The sequence below is a fragment of the Stegostoma tigrinum genome, chromosome 4 (genome assembly GCF_030684315.1).
Source record: "Stegostoma tigrinum isolate sSteTig4 chromosome 4, sSteTig4.hap1, whole genome shotgun sequence".
Classification (NCBI taxonomy): Eukaryota; Metazoa; Chordata; class Chondrichthyes; order Orectolobiformes; family Stegostomatidae; genus Stegostoma; species Stegostoma tigrinum.
This window is the reverse complement of record NC_081357.1, coordinates 120,604,040-120,626,955: the sequence shown is the minus strand read 5'-3', so window position 1 is coordinate 120,626,955 and position 22,916 is coordinate 120,604,040. Positions and strand designations below refer to the sequence as shown.

General features: G+C 40.0%; 1 protein-coding gene across 4 annotated transcripts in view; it reads left to right on the top strand.

Annotated features, from left to right (window-relative positions):
* Positions 1-22,916, top strand: part of LOC125452818 (CYFIP-related Rac1 interactor A) — a 182,748-nt gene that overhangs the window by 92,174 nt on the left and 67,658 nt on the right. For all 4 annotated transcript variants that reach the window (XM_048531703.2, XM_048531704.2, XM_059645623.1 and 1 more), the window contains exon 2: positions 21,327-21,395. The gene's annotated coding sequence lies outside the window, so the exon portion shown is untranslated. The remainder of the gene's footprint in view (positions 1-21,326; positions 21,396-22,916) is intronic.

Sequence of the window (22,916 nt, the reverse complement as noted above, 5' to 3'; positions counted from 1 at the left end):
TAGAGAGGGAGAGGCACAGGCAGTGAATTACATGAAAGCTCAGAAACTGAACCATTTGAAAAATGATCTATAAGAAGAACCTCTAATGAAATAAATACATTAGTTCTGGAGAGCTCAGTTACTTAGTCTCAGAAAATAAACTTACACACTAGGTGATGGAAAGGTGAAGACCACTTTAGGTGAAGTGAATAACCTAAGCAGTATTTTTGAGTGCATAATTTCAGTATTCAGTGTGGTATGATCCCTGCTGATGTTCCTAATGGATAGGTCAGAACCCATACTGAAATCTGGCTGGATAGTTTTTCTTTCTTTAATTTAAAGGGATGCTTCTTGCTAAAACATATTCACACAGAGTTGCAGAGTTAGCTTTAGCAATAAAATAGAAGTTTATTACACAAAAGAAATGTTTTAAAAATTACATTAACCAAACCAAGCCATTTAAATACCCTTCTGATGAAGGGTCTCAGCCCAAAACGTCAGCTTTTGTGCTCCTAAGATGCTGCTTGGCCTGCTGTGTTCATCCAGCTCCACACTTTTGTTACCTCAAGTTCTCCAGCATCTGCAGTTCCCATTATCTCCGTCTAAATACAATACTGCTTTGAAATATTTCTAAGCACATGGCTAAAAAACAATTCTGTCTATCCCCTAACACCATCACTTTTTATAGCTACTCAAGACCAGAGAAATTTTCCTTCCCTGTTAAATTTGTAGGTTTTGGTTTCACTGCTTCGCATTTTTGGTCCTGTGAGCTGCAAGTCTTTTTGCCTGGATATTCGCACAACTGACAACTTAAGACTTTCTCAGTCCTTTGATAATCTGGAGAGTTCTAACCAAAGACTCCTTGATTTTCTAAACCCAAAAACAAGCTAATGTCTTTCAGTATTTTGTCTAAAATGTCTATTAATATTGGAAGAGTTAACATCCCCGCCTCGAGTCACCAGCATCCTAGCACATATCATGGTTCAGGAAACACTGACCTAGTTCAGTATCAGACCTCTTCCCAAAAGTAGAATGACACCCAAATGACATTATTTTAGAATTATTGCAAGTGTTGAGGTTTGCAATAGTTAGTTTGACAAAGTAGCAAAAGTGCTCATTGTCAGTCTCTAAATCAAGTGAGAATCTATTTTAGATGAATCACAAAAACATTCAGAATGAAGGATTCTATGAAGAAGTGCTGTACTGAAGGATTGAGATCTGCAGATGCTGGAGAATCCAAGACAACAAAGTGTGGAGCTGGATGAACACAGCAGGCGAAGCAGCACCTCGGGAGCACAAAAGCTGACATTTTGGGCCTAGACCCTTCATCAGAGAGGGGGATGGGGAGAGGGTTCTGGAATAAATAGGGAGAGGGGGGAGGCGGACCGAAGATGGAGACAAGAGAGTTGCAGTGGGAGAGAGATTCCCTGAGGTTGGTCCGGAGGGTAACTTCAGGTTAGGCATCCCTGGAAGCCCTGGATTGTCCAGCATCTGCAGTTCCCGTTATCTCTGATACAATTTTAACCTCACCTGAGAAGCCTCTTCCAGGGATGCCTAACCTGAAGAAGTTACCCTCCTCCGTCTGGACCAACCTCAGGGAATCTCTCTCCCACTGCAACTCCCTTGTCTCCATCTTCGGTCCGCCTCTCTTTCTCCCCCCCCCCCCCCCCCCCCCCCCCCTCCCTCCCTCCCTATTTATTCCAGAACCCTCTCCCCATCCCCCTCTCTGATGAAGGGTCTAGGCCCGAAACGTCAGCTTTTGTGCTCTTGAGATGCTGCTTGGCCTGCTGTGTTCATCCAGCTCCACACTTTGTTGTACTGAAGGATTGAGCTGATTTTTGGCATTAAGTACTAATACATTGTACTGTTAGTCAGTTGCACTCATTTTGGGTTGCTTTAATTTACCTTTGGGAGTGTAACCAATGAACGGAAAAATTCAAGTTACCTCTAGTAGTATACTATAAATCATCTTTGAAAATTAAGATCTAACATTTGTCATTTGATTACTCTATTCCATGTAGCAAAAGGAGGGTTTCACATTGTATCTTGCATAATGAGTAATGTCAATTAGAGTGGACCCAATTGTGCAAAATGTTTCAGAGAATCCCTACAGTATGGAAACGGGCCCTTCAGCCCATCAGCTCGGAGCATCCCACCCAGATCCATCCCCTCTATAACCCACCTAATCTACACATCCCTGAATAGATAGGCAATTTAGCATGGCCAATCCACCTAACCTGCACATGCTTGGACAGTAGGAGGAAACCGGAGCACCTGGAGGGAATCCACATAGACGCGAGGAGAATGTGCAGACTCCACGCAGTCACCCGAGGGTGGAATCGAACCCGGGTCCCTGGTGCCATGAGGCAGCAGTGCTAACCGCTGTGCTGCCCCATTTGAAGAGGTAGAACAGGCATGAGAGGCTGAATGGTCTCCTCAGTTCTATTTATTTAATTCTATAGTTATTTTATTTGGTCCACCATTATTTAAAATACACTACTATCTTTCTTCTTACTGAGCTTGCAATTAAGAAATTTAAATCTGACCAGACCAGGATTTCTCAGTATATGTCAGGGAGGAACGTTAGTTTCCTGGTGTCAGTTGTTCATCTAGTGAAATTACAAAAACATGATTTGGAAAAGGAGACTTTTGCATTGCTCAGATGCACTTGCCAGTGAACTGAGGTTTTCCTTGCAAGTATGTTCAAGGTTGCGTCCTGTACAGTAGAACAGCACTTAGCATGTAGGAAACACTCAAATTAGGTAGAATGAAGATGAAACTCTTTCGTTATTGCAGCAGTATGCTGTACGGTAATGCTGCTGATTGAAATTAATCTTGTGAAGATTGAACATTATCAGACTTGTATACTCCACACCAAGATATAAGAGGCAGTTTGCATAAAGTTCTCCTTCTCTGAATTAGAGTTTGATTATTATGTGCCACCCATTACACAATTCCCTTTTGAAAGTAATACACAGTACAAAATATTAGTTAGGGACCAATGACATTTCACCACAGTACATCGTGGCATCTTCCAGGTAATCATTTAGACCTTCTGAAACTTAGAGTTGTTGTCAAGACAGCCTTGAAACAAGGACATGTTCTTAAATTAAGCTTGCAAGCTAAATAGAGATGTACTGTACACAGCATGCAATGGGACACTTCCTTCTGTTCACCTTTATTACTTATAAGGATAAGAGAGTTACAATGTGTTATCACCATGCCTGATTATTCATTTTATACTTGAGATATATATTTACAAGCTGTATTGAATACATATTTCTTCTATACCTCTGGTCTGCAAATCATTTTTCTTCCACCTTTAAAACCAGGCAACTTTTCACCAAGTATTACCAAAGGGTGAGCAAATGACCTTTTCCCAGTATGCTGCCAATGCAAATTAGCAACTGAACTTTGGGAGGTGGGAGATTGCTTGCTTGTTTTCGAGTTTTTGTGGGGGAAATGTTTCCTGTGCTTTTTACCATTGACAATGTAACTGAGAAGGCATCTCATTATTTGGAGAGAATCCGAGGAGATTTAGAAGGAGAAAAGACTATTTGGCTTATCGACGTATGAATATTTCCCGTTGGTATGGTCTGTATTTTGAATCACATCAACTGTTTTTGCCTTTGTTGCATCCATTGGTAAACTACTCCAAAGGCATAACATTCTTGGAGAGAAGTCTTCTAAATTTGTTTATTTTGTTCATCTTAATTTCTCATCTTGGCATTTGTTAAATCAAAATTTAAATTTGGACTTCTTGCCATCATTGTACCCTTAATGTCACTGTGACTGTACTTACCCTTCAGTTCTGAGAATCAAAATTTTATGTTTTCTTCAGCTCTATTCGCTCCATCATATACAATATGATTCTTGTTCTCCCCTGAGAAACGAGGAAAGACCAATTTACGTTTTCCAGGTACTTTTGGAATAAATATTTGCTAGAGGGGTAGAGGAATATTTAAGATTGAAGCTATTTGAAATTGAGTCATCAGAAATTGATTGTTTTAAAAAAGATCGGTCAAACTATAGAAGTGTAAAGATTTGAAAAGATTTCTTGTAAATTTTAAAATAGTATGCAATGGTAACAATCTCTGTCTTGGCCTCACTTATTGTCGTGTGACTAGCATTCCTAATATTTAACTATACAGACATGATCATGAAGCAGAGATAAACCAAAAAACAATGGAGTCATCAGTAAACATTTTTGAGCTGGATATCCTATTGTTAATAATGGTTGAAAGTAAATAAATCTAGAATAATTTTACATTACCTTGACCAGATGCTCCATAGACTTAGCAAAAATTGCACTAGTTTTATTAAGGCACAAGTTTTTCAAACTACAACCCACAGACACCCTAATGAGCGCATTAATTTTTTTCATGAGGCAAATGTGATATTCTGAGGTTTTTATATATGATGTGTAGCATAATCTGTCTCTTTCTGTACTTCAAAATATTGATGGCCTTACTAACACCAAGGCATACAGGGCTATGGCCCAACAGTTGGCAAATTACATTAGAATAGTTAGGTGGTTGTTTTTGATTGGCGCAGACTCAGTGGGCTGAAGGGGCACATTCTATGTTGTTGACCTAAGACTGTATGACCTGGCTTCTTACCAATAAGAGCACTTCAGACTCTACTGTTACAGTGGCATGTTCCTTTAAGTAGTCAACTATGTTTTGGAAACTAAAGTGAAATTCCATGGTAATATGACATTTCCAGAATATTATCACAGAAATTTGCACATCAGTGCATTAAGGGTTAATGTAATTCGATCATGTTTTTCCACTTGTTTTTAAGATTTCTTTCCTTACAGCTATCTTTTATTTGTTAAGGTTGACATCTACCTTTTTTGGTATGTTAAACTACATGTAATGGAAGCCCTGACGTTGTGCGGAATATGACCTCTCATTACTGTTAACCCATTGCAGAAGCCATCACCCAATGGACAATGTTTCACAGCTGCCAACCCCATTAGTTACTTAATTTGAGTTAATATAAATAATTACTAATTCCCCATCGCACCTCTTCTCCACCCCTCCAACTTTATGCTGAGGGAAGAAAAGATACCTAATGTCGCAACAGGGAAAACCCGTGCATGACATGTTAATGTAATGTGTAAAACTCTGCTGGTAGCTCATTGTGAAAGTAATCTCTGGGGAAACCTGACTGTCTCCCATAAATTTGTGAAGGGAAATACCAGCTGTTAAATCTGTAATTTATCAACTGTTGAGCTCTTATCTGTAAAGATATTGTCCATTTATAAGTTTGTTGTGGTTTCAAGTCCTTGAATATAGACTGTTCTCACAGCTCTCAAAATACTTTGTATTTTGTAGTTGACCATACTTTGCATGTCTGGCTTTTCATGTTTCGTATTATAAAGTCCAGGCTTTGGCACTTTATATAGGTGTCTATTACATTTCAACTTTATTTGTCACAAATTGCTTTCTCTCGTCTTGTGAACATCTGATTATGTACGAAGACCGGTTAGATTATTTTTGAAAATCTCATTGCATTGAACTACTACTGGGTCAATTTTTTCTACTATATTGAAATGAATGATGTGGGAGAGAGACACTCCACAGCCCTACAGAGAAACTAATAGGAGATGTCTAGATAGAAGTAACAAGTGTATGTTTTGGAATGTTTCCCACTACTCATTCAGCGATCATGTCAAAATCATGTTTGGAGAAGTTTAGCATTACAGAGGTTTAGTAGTATATTAGTAATATATTGAAAAGTGAGCTGATTCTTTGTCAAGACCTAAACTGCTTAACAGTGCTGCACTATGCCAGTCTATACAGGAACTAAGTTCATTATATAACAAAACACTGGAAGTACTCATCAGCACATGAAAAGAGGTGGGGGGAAAGAAAGAACTTCATTCACATCTGTGATATAGATCTGTCGTGAGAACTGCAGAAAGATGAACAGCTTCCCTTACAAGAGCAATGACATTGAAGATGGAGGAGATGGGTAAGAGAAACAAAAACTGGCCAATCAGTGTTATCATTGCATCATTGTAATCTTTGAGAAATGTGAGTGCATCAAAATAACAAGTGTGAATATAGAAGAAATGGAATGAGAAAGGCGCATTATCTAATTTGGATGGGATATTGTTTGAAAAGCAAATGGAGAAAGTTGACAAGTAAGGGAGAACATAAAAGTCCAAATTTAATAAAAATAATGGTCAGACATGTTTTACCAAGAACTTTGGCAAGTATTTCCCTTTTTGCATAATTGCAAAATTGACGAATCGGATGCAAATTGTGTAGAAAATTGCAATTTGAAAATTTTTGCTCACATTTTCCCTCAAATTTGTTTGCCAATTGCCAAATATAAAATCTTCCATAAACAATTACAATCAACAGCATCTGTTGTTGCTATCAGGCAGAATATAACTATTTTTTTGGAAAAATAGTAGCCCAAGTGTTCCAAAGGTGAGACGGTTGTTATTCCAACCTAGATTAAAGAATGATAATATGTTCTGAAGGAATTGTCCAGAGAATTGAGGTTTCTGCTGGAAAATCCCTCTCTGCCTAGAACCCTCTGGAAGTCTCCATTTTAAATTGCAAAATTTGGACCATTCTGATGACGTTAAATACTTAGGAAAAGTTAAACTATTTAAGTACATAACCCGTAAATCCTAAATAACTATTCAACAGATCCCACATTTAATTCAAACTCCCCAGCTACATCTGCTCCAAACTGTGACCCCCAGACCTTGATCTGATGCACCCTGCACCTGACCCCCTTCCCCTCCACTGCACTTGACCAAACTGTCTTACCCAGCCTCATTGACATGCTCAACTCTTCCCCAGTCATTATTCAGTACCTATCCCCCCCTCAACCCCCAATCCAACCCCATTCACTCCAGCCTGTTGGGCCATTTCCATCCTGATCCCCTGCAAGCCATCCAAATCTTTCCTAGTATTGCAATAAAATTGAGCCCAACCACAACAGATTGTACCCTTCCACCACTGATGGACCTGACCCAACACCCCCTGCTGACAGGCACGACCCAAATCCCAACTCCCATTATTTATAATCTTGTCCTTGTCCCCTACCAGTCAGAAGCATCACCACGTCCACCTTCCCCCCCCCCCCCCCCACCTCCAAACTCATCCCTAAACTCTAACCAAGACTAGATTTCTCCTAGATACTGCATCACTTACATTGCCCCTTTCCTCCCTTGCACCCTGGCACCTGAACAATTTGCATCTCACCCCTCCCATTTTGCACCTCAACCCCTTCTGACTTGGTATCTTGTCCACTTGGAACCTTCCTCTCTGCCCAGTTGGCATCTACCCCTTGCTTATCTGCCATCATTACGCTGGCATACTATACATATGACATCTTAAACCTTCACCCTTTCCGTTATCCACTTGACGCCCTACTTACTTATCCTGCCGTCCTAACTGAGGAGACTTGAAAAACTATTTTGAACCATTTACTAATTACAGTTCTGTACAGCAATAATATTTGTATAGAATTAAATAATATTTGAAATGGTCGTCTTAGTATTTCTTTAGTAGTGAAGAAGCTTAATTTTGCATGTCTTTTTGAAAGCCCATAAATGGGTGCTATTATCAGAAACTCACCAATGGGTATTCACTTAATCTGGGCACGTTATTTCTTATACTTTGTTTATAGCATAAATCTCTTTTAATAATAATGCACATTCGCCTGAAATAAAGCTTTTCAGCAGAGAGCCTTCCCACTCACGCCCTCAATTGACTACTCTGAGATTGATACTATTTCCAGTTTTTTGAGGTATATAATTTTTTGCCAGTTTATTGAAAATGCCAGCTCATAGGATGCCATTGAAAACAAAGTTTGCTGTACAGGGTGGACAGTGAGAGTCTTTTTCTGAGGATGATGACGTCAGCTTGTACGAGGGGGCATAGCTACAAATTGAGGGGTGATAGATATAAGACGGATGTCAGAGGCAGGTTTTTTACTCTGAGAGTGGTAAGGGCGTGGAATGCCCTGCCTGCCCGTGTAGTTAACTCCACCACATTAGGGTAATTTAAACAGTCCTTGGATAAGCATATGGATGATGATGGGATAGTGTAGGGGGATGGGCTTAGATTAGCTCACAGGTCGGCGCAACGTTGAGGGCCAAAGGGCCTGTTCTGCACTGTATTCTTCTATGTTCTACTAATAAAGCATTTCTTGAAACCTATTGGATAGCTTTAGACGCAAAATAATTCCAGAGAATATCTCACATGTACTGACGAGAGTCACTGGACCCGAAATGTTAATTATGTTTTTCTGTCAGCAGTTGCTGCCAGACCTGCTGAGTTTCTGTTTTTTTTTCTCACTTATACTTCAGTTTCATTTTGAGACATCGCCGTAATTTATGTTCGCCACTTTCTGTATTGGTGGTTTGAAATTCTAACCATTCCATGCAACTAATTTTCTTAATTTTTCATACCAAAGTGCATTGCTTCACATTTATCTACACTTATATTTACTAGCCACTTAATTACCCTGTCTGCAAGTTTTCTAGTGCTGTCTTGTATTATCTTTCATTGTTCTTTAGTGTTTGTATTACCTGAACATTTTAAATGTGGCTTTCTTCTTCCCAAATCCAAAATAAATCATGAATGATTGTAGTCCCAATACTGATTGCTTCTACTTGCCTCTAATTTGAATAATCACTGTTTATTACAAAGGGTGATGGTGATTGATGGCACAGGATGCTCAGCCATACAGATTTGCAAGTTGCAGAGTTCAGTCATTGTGCTGAGTATAGGGGCTACACTTCTGACAGGGACATTGCAGTTAACCTGTAGTCCCTGGGACATGGAGGAGCTTGATCATTCAGTAGTTGAATTCTTGCTAGTTATCCTTTCAGAAACTGTAAAACATAGAATGGGAATAGGATTGGACCAGTCTGGATTTATAGCCTACCAACCCACATTGAGCTGAGAGCTGATAAAATTCATCCAGTGAAGGTCAAAGCTCCAATTGAAGTCAGAACTGGTGTTTCTATTTGAATCCTTTTACTGGCGGTCAAACATTATCACCAGCACTGCTTACCTTCCCTCGATCTTCAGTTTTCTGTTGGCTGTGTGGGCTGCATGGCAATGACTTCTGTTCCTGATGTTCGGCAGACTTTAATTATTACTGGCACAGGCGTCATTGCTTCAGAGTGCAGAATCTTTTGGTCAATAGGAAAACACATTTTGAAAATAAATTTAAGAGCAACACACTATCATTACTGTGTTAATGTATTACTCTATACTTTCGTAAGGTAATTTTAGAAGTGTATTAAATTTGGTAAAAAGAAATACTGGTTGCTTAGCAAAAGAAGCTCGGCAGCAAACTCACATTAGAATTTAATTGACAGATTAAATTCAGGAAGCTATTTACAGTATATGCTGTTCTTAGAATCTACAAGATGTTCATTTCATGTCATTCCACAATTCTGCTCACTGATATTGAGAACATTCTTATATAAAAGTACAGTACGTGCCACATCAAAGCATTCAGTCATTTTCAAATGCTGACACTTCTGTATGTTTCACTTAATTTGGAATATAATCTCAGAATGTGATTTCAATGCATATTGAGCTACAATTCATATCTCTTAGGATATTTATGTAATTAGGCCAGTTGAGCTTTTGGCCTCTTCTAAAGGATTCTTCAGTTTGATCCATGCAAGACTAACAACGGTTTTGGACTTTTATTCCACTTTAAAGTCCAAAAATGCTTTTTGTTTTACGGAAATGTCGGTGAATCTGAAAAAGTCTATGCACCTTGATTTGGCAACAGCACTCTGCAATTGTACAGTCAGTACAACATGATCATCTGTTTCTTTTACTCTGTTGTGTCCTTTTCAGTCTTGCAGTAAGGGTTGTTCCACCATTACCTGTCTGCTAACTGACGTATACTGGATCCCAGACTTGATCTTAAAATTCTCATCTTTAATTTCAGACCCTTCAGAGGTCTCACCCTTCTTATTTCTCTTATCTCCTTTGTCTCTAAACTCTCCAAGGTATTGATGAAAAGAAAGACATATTGCCTCAGCTTTTGGTTATCTTTTTCCTCTTCCTGATGCCCGAGGTATGAGGTGGCCCAGATTGAAGTGAATAAGCAAAGCTGAGATATGGGAGGAGTAGTATTTAGGAATAGCATTCATTTTTCCTTCTTCATTCTCACTCTACGTTTATGATATAATGCCATCTTTGCACTCCCTCATGCCTCCTTCACTGTAGAAATTTTCCTAATCAACCTGCTGAGATGTTGTTACATACGTCTGGAACAGGTGTCACTTGAACCCAGGCCTCCTGGCTCAAAGGTAGGGACACTACCACTGCACCACAAGAGCCTGACCATCTTTGTATTCTCAACGATTTGATAGTTTAGCCTCATTAACACCATATAGAATGGTGATCTGTGAGCAATGATTCTCTATTACTGAATGACAGTTGGTTATGCACCCGAGCAATATTCATCACCATCTGCACAAAGGGATGAATGAGTCACAGTTAGGTTCTTTCACCTTCAGTCCAGGCCATCTCCATTCTTAGCTGACTGTATGAAATAATTTTAGCCTAAAATATAGTGCATAAGATTCACCACTTCCTCTGTGTATCACCATATCATTCATGTGTTCGGTGTGAAGCTACATGAATTGTATACAAACACCAGTTTCAGTGTTGAAGCACATGTTTGTAGCATGCCTTGTGCTTTGGTTGTAATATGCAGATATGATTCCTCACTTGATGTTATTTATGGTTTAGCCAAGCTATGCATCTTGTTGGAATGCAGCAGGCCTCACTCTTCCTCACTACTGACATTCTCCTTATGCCCTCGCTTGAAGTCAAGTTGTCTTTGTAGTAGTCAGGGTATTAAGGCAACCCAGAGGGTATAGCAATTTTCTCTTGCACCTCATTATTCAGGACTTGAAGGCCCTGATTGGTAAATCCTAGAGCTATTGGTCCCATTCTTCCAATTGTGTTTTCTGTGTGACCATTATTCATTCTGAATAACCTGATCTCAATCACCTTATGACAGTTACATGTATTAAGCATTCTCACTATATACTATCAGTGATTGCTATTGTATTTTACTGGAGAAATTGGCCCTGTGCACAACTTCTTGCTCTGCATGCAATGGATATGTTTTCAAAACAACACACTGCACACCATGATCACTAACAGCCTCACTGGTATTCTCCTTTGCCACTATGCAACCAAGGTAAGAGACCACATGTTTTTCCCTGTGGACTATGAACTGAATCAGAAGTCAGGCATAACTAAGATATCATGAGAGTTTTGAAATTTGAAAAACAGGTGATGCACAGTTTTAGGTGTTTAGGAGTATGTACTTTTGAAATAGTGAATTGTTACACCTGAGATGAGTGGCACCAGGATCCTTTTGTGTTAAGGAAAAGCTGCCTGATGACAGCCTGTTGATTGATCCAGCTGCAGTTTGTTAGCGACCAGAAATGTTGAGAGCTGGCATAGGGAAACTGTTTCTCTCCCAACTTTTTGTATGCATGAAAAGATAATTTAAAATCTAGGAAACTCAAAAAATGAGAATTTTAGTACGAGAAAAGATCTGAACCCACCTGATGACTTGACAAATCGAAGATTGGCTGTCACACTGCAGACAGCATCCTGCCTTTATTATTGAAATTAATAGAAATGTAGAAATAACTCTCTCTCTGGACTCCTGAGCCACAGAAATAGTTTTACTTGTTTATATTTTTCCAACACATAATTTGTGTGCCAAATTGCCTGCCTTTTTTCTGTCTTATTTGTGGTCAGTTGGTTTTTTTTCCACATTTGTGACAGCTTACAAAATTGTGGGATTCCATTATCAGAACAGCTGAGTTTCATAATTGAGTTGTAACAGTTGTAAAAGACATGGTCAAGGGACAATAGTGTGGATGCTTCCTAATGATTGGGTAGCATGAGGGTAATTGGATGAGATAATGATTGTGGTGCTGATCACAGATTAACTCACTGTGTCTTGGGGGCTGACAACATGACTGCATAATCTCTGGAACAGGTTATGGTGTCAAGTTGGTGCCATCTCCAAGACATGATCTTGAGATACATCATCTCCGTGATGTAAGAGGTTTCAGTAAGCTTCCGTTTGTGCGCACCAGCAATGACTATTCTCCCATGGGAAAGCCTATGAAGACCATGTGTTCCTGGGCCAGGGTACAATTGAATGGCAGTTAGTTAGAATTTTGATGCTCACCTGATCAAGACAAGACAATTCCACCAGGATGAAGACACTTACGCATTTAACATATGCCTCTCACTTGGATGAGATCTGCTCAAGTCTCAAGTCATTTAACTCTTGTTGGGTCCACGTCTAAGCACTCAACAGTTCTAGGATCATCTGACCTAATGCCTCTTCCAATCTGCCTCTCTGTGGAAAAAGGGAAGTGTGGGGAGCTGTACTTAAAGTTTGGGCTCCTGGAACTGGGAATTCTCCCATTTCTGTGCACCCAGACTGGGAACAAAATCAGTGCTGATTACTACTATATTGAGGTCTTGCCCCAATTTGATCAAATAGCTGTCTTTCGAATTTAGTATCTTTTATTTAATAACATATGTTCCATAATTATAATCTAAATTACAGTTTCCAGTATTCTATATTCACACATACCATAAATGATGATTACTGTTTATTGGGCATAGCTATGCAGGAATGTGTGGCATGCTATCTAATATTGTCATGATCTGATAGTCCTGTTGAAAGTACTAATTTTCTGAAGTGAATATTAACATTGATAAATGGATCAACCATTCAAGAAGCATGATTTCAGAATACTCCAGATTTGTTTATAATTCAACAAAAAAAAACAAGTTTATTTCTGCCTGGAGGAAGCAATCTGTATCAATTAATTGAAATTTTATTTTCAGTTGAAACTGTGCTCCAAGTCTCAATGAGAACATTACAATTTGGTCCTAAATAGATTTGTCATTTAAAACGGCAGAGACCAATTTACTGAGGTGTTGGTTTAAAGAGCCTATCCAATAATGTTTGGTGAACTAATTCAACACGGATTTGAGATTTCACAAGTGAAACATTGATTTAGTTAGGAATCTGAACAGACGTCTCTCAGCTGTTGGCTTTAAGCTGTTATAATCCTATACATCTGCCTTGTGGGTTGGTATCTTGCCACCTATTCAAGTGCTCAATACTTGTTTGTTCAGCTCTCAGTGGTTATGAAGCTGCAGGTCCTAAAACCATTTTTGAGAAATATTTCCATCTGTAATTAGATGTAAAATCTATTTTCTTTTTGTTTTACTTTTAGTTAATTACTTCTGCTGCTGGATTATTTAGACTTTTTGTGTGTTCTTCAATAATAAATTTTGTTGTAATATTGTGAATACAGAATAAGTCAGTCTTCATGCAAACATAAGAAATAGGGGCAGAAATAGACCATTCAGCCCTTGATACTAATCTGCCATTCATTAAGGTCATGGCTGATCTGTTTGTGTTTCAAATGGCACATTCCCATTTACACCCAATGACCCTTGATTCCCCTGCCATAAAAATATTTGACCCCACTGCCACCACCTTTATGAGGCAGAATGTTCCAAACCCGCAAAATCCTCTCAGAGAAAAGATTTCTCTTCATCCCTTTCCTTTAAATGGTGACCCCTAATTTTAATACAGTGCTTCCTAGTTCTGGGCTCACTACAAGAGGAAACATCCTTTCCATGAATAACTGTCCAAATCGATCAAGATCTTATCCTTTCAATCAAGTCACCCTTCACTCTTTTATAACTCCAGTGGAAACCAGCCCAGCCTGTCCAAACTACCTTTAACAGACTGATACCATATATCAACCTCAAACCATCTCTGAACAGCTTCCAGTGAATTCACGTTGTTCCTTAAATAGGGAATCCAAAACTCCAAACTTTATTTGAGATGAGGTCTTAGTAGTGACCTGAAGAACTGAAGCATAACGTCCTTACTTTATTTTGTAATTTCTTTTGCAATAAAGGATAATGTCCTGTTAGCTTTTTTGATTATATGCTGTCCCTGCATCCTAACTTTTTTATGACTCATGCACCAGAACTTTTAAATCCCTCTGCACCCCAGAGTTCTGCAGTCATTGCTCATTTGAGTCATACTCTGCTTATTTATTCTTATTGCTAAAGTGAATAACTTCACATTTTCTTACGTCGTATTCCATCTGTCAGATTTTTGTCACTCACTGAATCTATCTCTGTGCAGAACCCTTGTGTCTTCTTCATATCATATTTTCCCTGCCTAATTTGGTATTAGCTACAAATCTTAGCCACCTTGCCTTTGCATCCTAATCTATGTCAATGATGTAAATTTTAAGAGTTTGATTCCCCAGCATAGATCCCTGTGGGGCTCCGTTCATCACCATCCTGCCAATCAGGCAAGGACCCATTATACAGACAACCAAGCCACCCAATCTTCTATCAATGCTAATTTGCTACTCCCATGAGCTTCTTCACCTACAGTTGCCATTTATGTGGCATCTTGCCAAATGTCTTCTCGAAAGCCAAGTATGGTATATCTCCAGTTCTCTTTACCTATAGCAAACGTTACTCCAAAAACACCAGTAACTTAGTTAAACATGATTTCCTTTCAATAAAACTGTGTTGACTGTTTCTGAGTTTCTTAGGTTTTTCTGAGCATGCAGCTATAACCCCTTTTTAATGGCTGATTTTAACAGATTGCAGTGTGTAATTTAGAGCACTAGAAATTATCCAATGATAGTAACCCCACCTCCATTATAATGCTAACTACACACACAACACACAGACAAACATGCACACGTACACACATGGTCTGTGTTCAGATTCTAAAATGTTCCCTACTCATTGGCACAGAGGGCGCACCTTTTGGAACCTGCTTCTTGGGCTTCCCATGAGGCACATCCATCCTTGCTTGACTCCAGGGTCAATATCAACGGCAGGATGAAGCATTATCTGCCCACTGAACAGCCTCAATTAATGGTGAAATGAGGATATCCATAAGGCTTCCTGGCCCAGATGTAATTGGGATAGAGACATTATTCCCTTAATATCACCACTCACCATCTTCCAACCTGATTAAATTGCCCCCTCCCAATCATCAAACTCTCCCTGAGCATGGCCAATTCTGGCCAATATTTATAAAATGTGAAAATTGACAAATGTCTTAAATCAGCACAAACAATTTGATGCACTCAAGGTATTGATTTGTACATGAGCTCTGAGTCATTTGTAGTGTACCTATCTTTTTAGATATTTGTGTCTCTGGATATGCTTTATATACGTTAATTTTATATACGGCTCTATCCTTGAGATACACTCAGTTGACTATTTGCTAAGGCTAGTTTTTTTTTTTGAAAAATATACTGATGCTTGTGCATTTGATAGATTTGCTTTCACTTCATTGCCAGCTGTTCAGAGTCATCTTGTTGGAAGCCAAAAGGACAGAGTGCAATGTAATGCCAACATTAGTCTTGATTCTATGCATAACGACAGCATGCAGTGATTATCTTACTGGACAACTGATTGAGAGGCATGAGCTCAAATTCTACCCCAGCAGCTGAGGAATTTCAATATAGATAATTAATTAAATCTGCATTAAAAAAGCAATTGTTAACAATTCTGACCACAAAACTGCAGATTTATTGTAAAAACCTAGCTCATTTTCTGAGTTTGTTTAGGAAAAGGAATCTACTGGCTTGTTTGTGGCTCCAGCAGAGTAATTGACTCTTTACTGTCTTCCGAAATAGCTTAGTGAGTCACTCAATTTTATCTAAATACGGTATGATTTCTAATAAGAATAGAATAGGGCAGATGACTACCAGCATCAAACAAGACACTGGATATGACAAATGCACAACCAGCTGAGACCTCCTGCTTAAGATTTGTACACATGAGCTAAAATCGTGAGAGCTATCTCACAGATTGATTAATCAACAGTCTAGCGTGCTACCACATTGGAAGCCCAGGAGTCAACCTCATGGAATCTCTACTAGCAGAATAGTCCCACTACAGCCAGCGGAACAGCGATATCCAGCAAGAAGGTGTCACCCTGGGAGATCTCAACATTTCAGGTAGATTCCATGTAGTCTCTTGACATCTAGCCAAACGTAGGCAAAGAAACCTTCTGCTGATTATCATGTACTGCCCTTCAGCTGCTGAATTAGTACTTCTCCACGTTGAACACCACTGGGAAGAAGCACAGCATGTTAGGATAATAAGTATCCATCATCTAGTGCGGCTACATAACATTACAATCAACTGTGCTCACCAAGTCTTCTACGTTAGATACTTGAGGCGGGTGGCAAAAAAAGGCACGTGAGAAAGTGCTCATTAACCTTGTCCTCTCTAAGCTAATTATCAATTCTCTTTTAATCTCTTTCTGTCATGTTGGTGTTTCTACCACAATGCTAAATGAGAATGGAATCAGGACAAATGTAGCAGCACAAACTAAGGTTTTTGTTAAGTGCTGTGAAGCACCTACAGTATTCAAAATAATCTCTAACTTCATCACGAAGGTTATTCCTCACTTTATCATTATCATCAAGCATTGGACTGACTCTGGTTCAGTAAGGTGTTTAGGAGAGCGTGTCAGGAGCCCATGGCATCAGGTTATCGTCCAGTAGGTTGAAATCACCAGCTTTGGGAGTGCTGCCTCTTCATCAAGTGCCATCACCTGATGTAGGAGCAGTGCTTCGAAACTTTGTGATTTCAAATAAACCAGTTGGACTATAACCTGATGTGTGACTTCTGACTTTGTCACCCACCCTGTGTCGAACACTGGCATTGCCATATCATGCCAGGAGCAGCAGTGGGAGTATGTCAAAATGAGATGCCATTTTAGAAGAGAAGTTGCAGTGTTGGAGCACATGCAGGCATAACAGCTAAAGACCATACAATATAGCGAAATGATTTCACAAGCAATGGACAAAATCAAAGCCCTGTAGTACTGTTGCATCCAGTTGTGAATTATCGTGGGCAGTTAAACAAACTATGGGAAGAAGAGGCTCCATGGACATCCCTCAATAACAGAAGGGGCCCGCACAATGGCATGAAAAATGAATAAGTACCAAAAGAATGCTGTAAATCGGGAACAAAAACAGAAGTTGCTGGAAAAGCACAGCAGGTCTGGCAGCATCTGTGAAGAAACATCACAGATACTACCAGACCTCCTGAGCTTTACAGCAACTTCTGTTTTTGAGTGTAGAAGATGAGGCATAGAAAATTGCACCTGCCTTCAGTCAGAAGTTAGGGTAATCTATCTTGTTATCTTCTTGAACTCAGCAGCATTACAGTCTTTAGAAAATTCAATGCACTTTGCTGATTCAAATATTACGAAGTGGCACTTGCTCATCAATAGTATTTTCATTGATATTAAGCTTGGGTTCTGCAGAACCCAATTTGCTTCATATCTCATTACATTGTTTTTCCAAATTTGGGTAAAAGAGACAAATCCTAGAGCTAAGATGAGAGTTACTTCCATTGATATCAAGCCAGTATTTGACCAAGTGTGAAATCAAGAAACCCAAATAAAAGCAAAAGTCAAATGGAATTGGGGAAAAACACTCCACGGGTTGGAGTTGCAATTTGCACAAAATGCATTTGTCTTCTATAAATGCAACCAGTCATTTTGTCCCAAATGGCATGGTTGCAGGAATGCCCCAGGCAGTGGTCTCGGCCGAACCAGCTTCAGCTCATTCTTCGATGACTTCGCTCCCTCATTAGATTAGAAATTGGGATTATTGCTCAGTGTTCGGTACTATTTGCAAATCCTTTGATAATAAGGTAACACATGCCGACATGCAGCAAACCAGGATAACTCTGTGGCTGGTAATGCTGTGTGGCAAGTAACAATCATACCAAACAAGTGCCAGGCAATGATCATCGTCAACAGTGTTTTCCATCTATAAGGCACACTGCAAGAACTTTTGACTACGTATACCAAATCCGGGACCTCTAATGCTTGGAAAGTGCAAGGGCATCAGGCGCATGGAGAGAGCGTTATCTCCTTGGGAGCAACTGAGGATGTAAAATAAATGTTGGCCTTGGTAGTATTGTCCATATCGCATGGAAAAATAAAAATGAAACTGATTACACTTCCAAAAAATGGTTACACACAAGTGATCTGTAGCAATGAGTGTGGATAACATTAGGTATTACCCAGTACAATTATTAAATTCCTGGATAAAAATTGTTGACCTAATGATAGTTTTTAAAAAATGTACTTGATTGTTTACAACAACCTCAACGGCCTCGAATCATTTAGGAATAAGGTGTTCTTATTATATCATGACGTAAAGTCAGTATTGTGTTCCTGAAAATTGTGTCTATAAGTGAAAAGACTTTTTTTATTCCCCTAAAAATCAGTTTTAGAACTAGAGTTGGGATCCATAGAAATACTGCAGGGCTGTGAAGTGGCTGGACCAGGTAGCAGCCTTGGAAGATGGTCTAGGGTCTCTGAGGGAAGGGACAATCTTAGAATGGCCTCAAGACTGAGGTCAAGGACTGTTTGTTCCAAAATTCCACCATTTAGGTAAGGTAAGATGCTGGCGTGCAGTATTGTAACAAATGTTAATATGAATCTCATGACACTCATCAGAGCTTATAGTGCTAATAATTTAGCAATGTTACAGCGAAATAACACTAAACAGATAGCATTAAGTGCAGACACCCTGTACATTAGTACACATTCTGTGCGCTAGATTTTTAAGGCTTTTCGATGGTTTAAACCCAACTAGCGGGACTGCAACCATAGACCAGGAAAAGTTGTCAGACAGGAAGGCAGAAACGTAATTCGATACTAACGAATTAGGTAGGGTTGGTAACTGCTGCCAGAGTTTCTGGAACTTGTGACAGACTTGATGGCTGGACTTCAGCCACATAAATGTTGCCTATTTAAGCTTACCTCTCCGAGATTGTACTATCATACCTGATGTGAAATCCATGCTGTTGATGATCAGAGAAAAATTATAGTACAAAGTCAGACCATACAATCTCAGACATCTACAGCACATGAGGCCTAACAAACAGTCATTTTGGATGATGTGGAGAGGGAAAAGCCCAGATACGATATTGCAAAGAACTCCTGTTGTGCATAATATGTGAAAGGCTTCTGAATTTATCAGGTGATAAATGCAGTTAACAATTTCACCAAAGACAATCGATAATTACAACTAGGTATGTGGAAAAATTCTTTGTTAAAATGTAATGTTTATACCAAAATAACCTGACAGTAAACTTCTATACCTTTTCTCCTCTCCACTTTTAATGTGTTAGATAAGTCGATTTTCTGTATGATTTTACCCACTGACTGTTGTGATATTTTGATGATCAACTGTTTACCCATGAAAAGTGTTTTTTTTGTGATCGAGTTAGTGGCTTGAAATGATAAACAACAGTTAACCTTCTCAGAGATAATGGGAACTGCAGATGCTGGAGAATCCAAGATAATAAAATGTGAGGCTGGATGAACACAGCAGGCCAAGCAGCATCTCAGGAGCACAAAAGCTGACGTTTCGGGCCTAGACCCTTCATCAGAGAGGGGCATGGGGAGAGGGAACTGGAATAAATAGGGAGAGAGGGGGAGGGCGGACCGAAGATGGAGAGTAAAGAAGATAGGTGGAGAGAGTATAGGTGGGGAGGTAGGGAGGGGATAGGTCAGTCCAGGGAAGACGGACAGGTCAAGGAGGTGGGATGAGGTTAGTAGGTAGATGGGGGTGCAGCTTGGGGTGGGAGCAAGGGATGGGTGAGAGGAAGAACCGGTTAGGGAGGCAGAGACAGGTTGGACTGGTTTTGGGATGCAGTGGGTGGGGGGGAAGAGCTGGGCTGGTTGTGTGGTGCAGTGGGGGGAGGGGACGAACTGGGCTGGTTTAGGGATGCAGTTGGGGAAGGGGAGATTTTGAAACTGGTGAAGTCCACATTGATACCATTAGGCTGCAGGGTTCCCAGGCGGAACATGAGTTGCTGTTCCTGCAACCTTCGGGTGGCATCATTGTGGCACTGCAGGAGGCCCATGATGGACATGTCATCTAAAGAATGGGAGGGGGAGTGGAAATGGTTTGCGACTGGGAGGTGCAGTTGTTTGTTGCGAACTGAGCGGAAGTGTTCTGCAAAGCGGTCTCCAAGCCTCCGCTTGGTTTCCCCAATGTAGAGGAAGCCACAGCGGGTACAGTGGATGCAGTATACCACATTGGCAGATGTGCAGGTGAACCTCTGCTTAATGTGGAATGTCATCTTGGGGCCTGGGATAGGGGTGAGGGAGGAGGTGTGGGGGCAAGTGTAGCATTTCCTGCGGTTGCAGGGGAAGGTGCCGGGTGTGGTGGGGTTGGAGGGCGGTGTGGAGCGAACAAGGGAGTCAAGGAGAGAGTGGTCTCTCCGGAAAGCAGACAGGGGTGGGGATGGAAAAATGTCTTGGGTGGTGGGGTCGGAGTGTAAATGGCGGAAGTGTCGGAGGATGATGCGTTGTATCCGGAGGTTGGTAGGGTGGTGTGTGAGAACGAGGGGGATCCTTTTTGGGCGGTTCTGGCGGGGGCGGGGTGTGAGGGATGTGTTGCGGGAAATACGGGAGACGCGGTCAAGGACGCCCTTATTATTAACATATTAACTAACTATTTCACCAATTAATATCAGGAACATGTAAATAAAGACACAGAATTGCAGATGCTGGAACTCTGAAGTACAGAAAGTACTGAAGAAACTCTGCAGGTTTGTCAGCGTCTGTAGAGAGAGGAGCGAATTTAATATTTCGAATGCAGTAACCTTTTACTGATGATGCCAGACCTGCTGATTTCTGCAGCAGTTTCTGTTCCTGTTTCAGGAACATTTAGTTACATTTATGGAGGAAAGAGAATGTCCTGCGAAACTACATCAGTTTACTTTTCAATCACCAGAGTTCAGTTAACGTGGGGGTAAAAAGTCCTGATCGTTGACAACCTTTTGCTGCAGGAATTGGGCACTCAGAAGGAGCTCCTCTTGGGGTTGCGCCTGGCCATCAACTGGTACAGACAGAAGAGGTCAAGGGAATCATTTGATGTAGCTGTTGTCCATCTTCTGCAGTTACTTTTGTACCCAGATGTCACAAGGGAGGGAGCATGCAGCAACTACTGGTATGCTTGAGGTCTTCTGAGCACACTTGGGATTGAAATGCATTATTATCAGGATGTCGTAAATTTTCTTCCCATTTTCTCTTCTGAGTTTATTGATTGTAACAGACCAAGTAGAGACCTGTATTACCTGTTTGATGTGATAAATGCTCACAATAAGTCAAAATGAGGTGGCCTACAGAAAATCTTCCCGTTTTAATAGTATAGTGAACATATTATTTTTAATTCTAATTAAAATATGTGTTTATACTTCTAGATTCTGATGCATTAAACCATAATACCTGGCTGTGTGACAAAGAACATTTTTCTCCAAAGCTGTTGCCAGGTAGGTGGAAAGTTTTTTTTTGTTGTATGACTTAATTTCACAGTAAAAACTATAGTAGAGCATGCCAGTTTCCTTTTGAGTTACAGCTGTTAGCCAACATGAATGTTGCATGCAGCTTTGTGATTTTATAGAGTACTCCATAGCCTGGACTGCCAGATGCTTGTCTGGTATGCTTTGTACATAATTAGAATTTCAACTTCAGTCCTGTACTCAAGAATGTATGTAGCGCTCGAACGGCTATGCCTTAGCCACCTGCTCATCCATTTGTGAACCTTGGCTATTATCTGGAATTATTGTCTAGAAATGGTAGCCGAGTAAATGCTTGAGTCTCACCCAAAAATAACCCCTCTTTTGTTCCAAGGCTTTTCTCCCTCCACAAAAGGCTGATTTTGTATACATATTCCCAGTCTGAGATATACAGTCAGTATTTATTTTCTGAAATGCCTCCGTATTTGTCCACAAGTTTGAGAAGTTGATTTATTCATATTTCTTTTAAAAGGGAGCTTAATGTTAGTTTATAAACTGCTAATTATAATGAGAGCTTACAAACATTGTGTATGCTTGAACAATGATCTTTGCAATTATTCTGTATAGTACTATTTTCCTGTTATTTCAGTTCTGCAGTGTTATACCCTAGACAGCATTGCTGATATGAAAATCATGCAGTTGTGTCATCTTCAATAACATCAGCATTCTAATTCCTCATGTGATTGAATGTAACATAAATTTCAGCAAAGTGCGTCTTTTTTTGTTTCTGTGTACAGGAAGGCAAAGTCAGCATTAGAATTTCAACCCCAATCCTGTACTCAAGGATGTATGTAGTACTCGAACTTGGGTGGCACAGTGGAACAGTGGTTAGCCTTGCTATTACACAGCACCAAGGACCTGGGTTCAATTCCACCCTTGGGTGACTGTCTGTGTGGAGTTTGCACATTCTCCCCATGTGTGCGTGGGTTTCCTCCGGGTGCTCTAGTTTCTTCCCACATTCCAAAGATGGGCAGGCTAGGTGGATTGGCTGTGCTAAATTGCCAGTATAGTTCAGGGATGCCTAGCTTCGGTGGGTTATAGGGGGATGGGTCTGGGTGGGAAGCTCTGATGGTTGGTGTGGACTTGTTGGGCCGAAGGGCCTGTTTCTGCACTGTAGAGATTCTTCTATAACATCTACATTATTTTGAAATTCTTATTTTTTTCACTATTAAAACTATAATGCCACTGAAATGTGGAAAACCTATATTTTAGAATATTCAACTATAATTTCAGGTCCTTTTTAAAAGAAAGTTAATTGAGCTGTGGAAATGGTCAAGTGAAAATCCACTGATATGGTTCAGCGAACGAGAATCAGTTATACTTATGAAAAAGACTTGAATTTTGTTTTACTGGAATGGAGAGAACTCGAAGAATTCTAATTGAGGGTTTCAACACAAACACTTTTAAAGACCAAACACACAAAGTCATTCCTCTGCTTGACACGCCACGATGAGAAAGCATGGATTCAGCACGTTCACATGAAAACCATAAGGG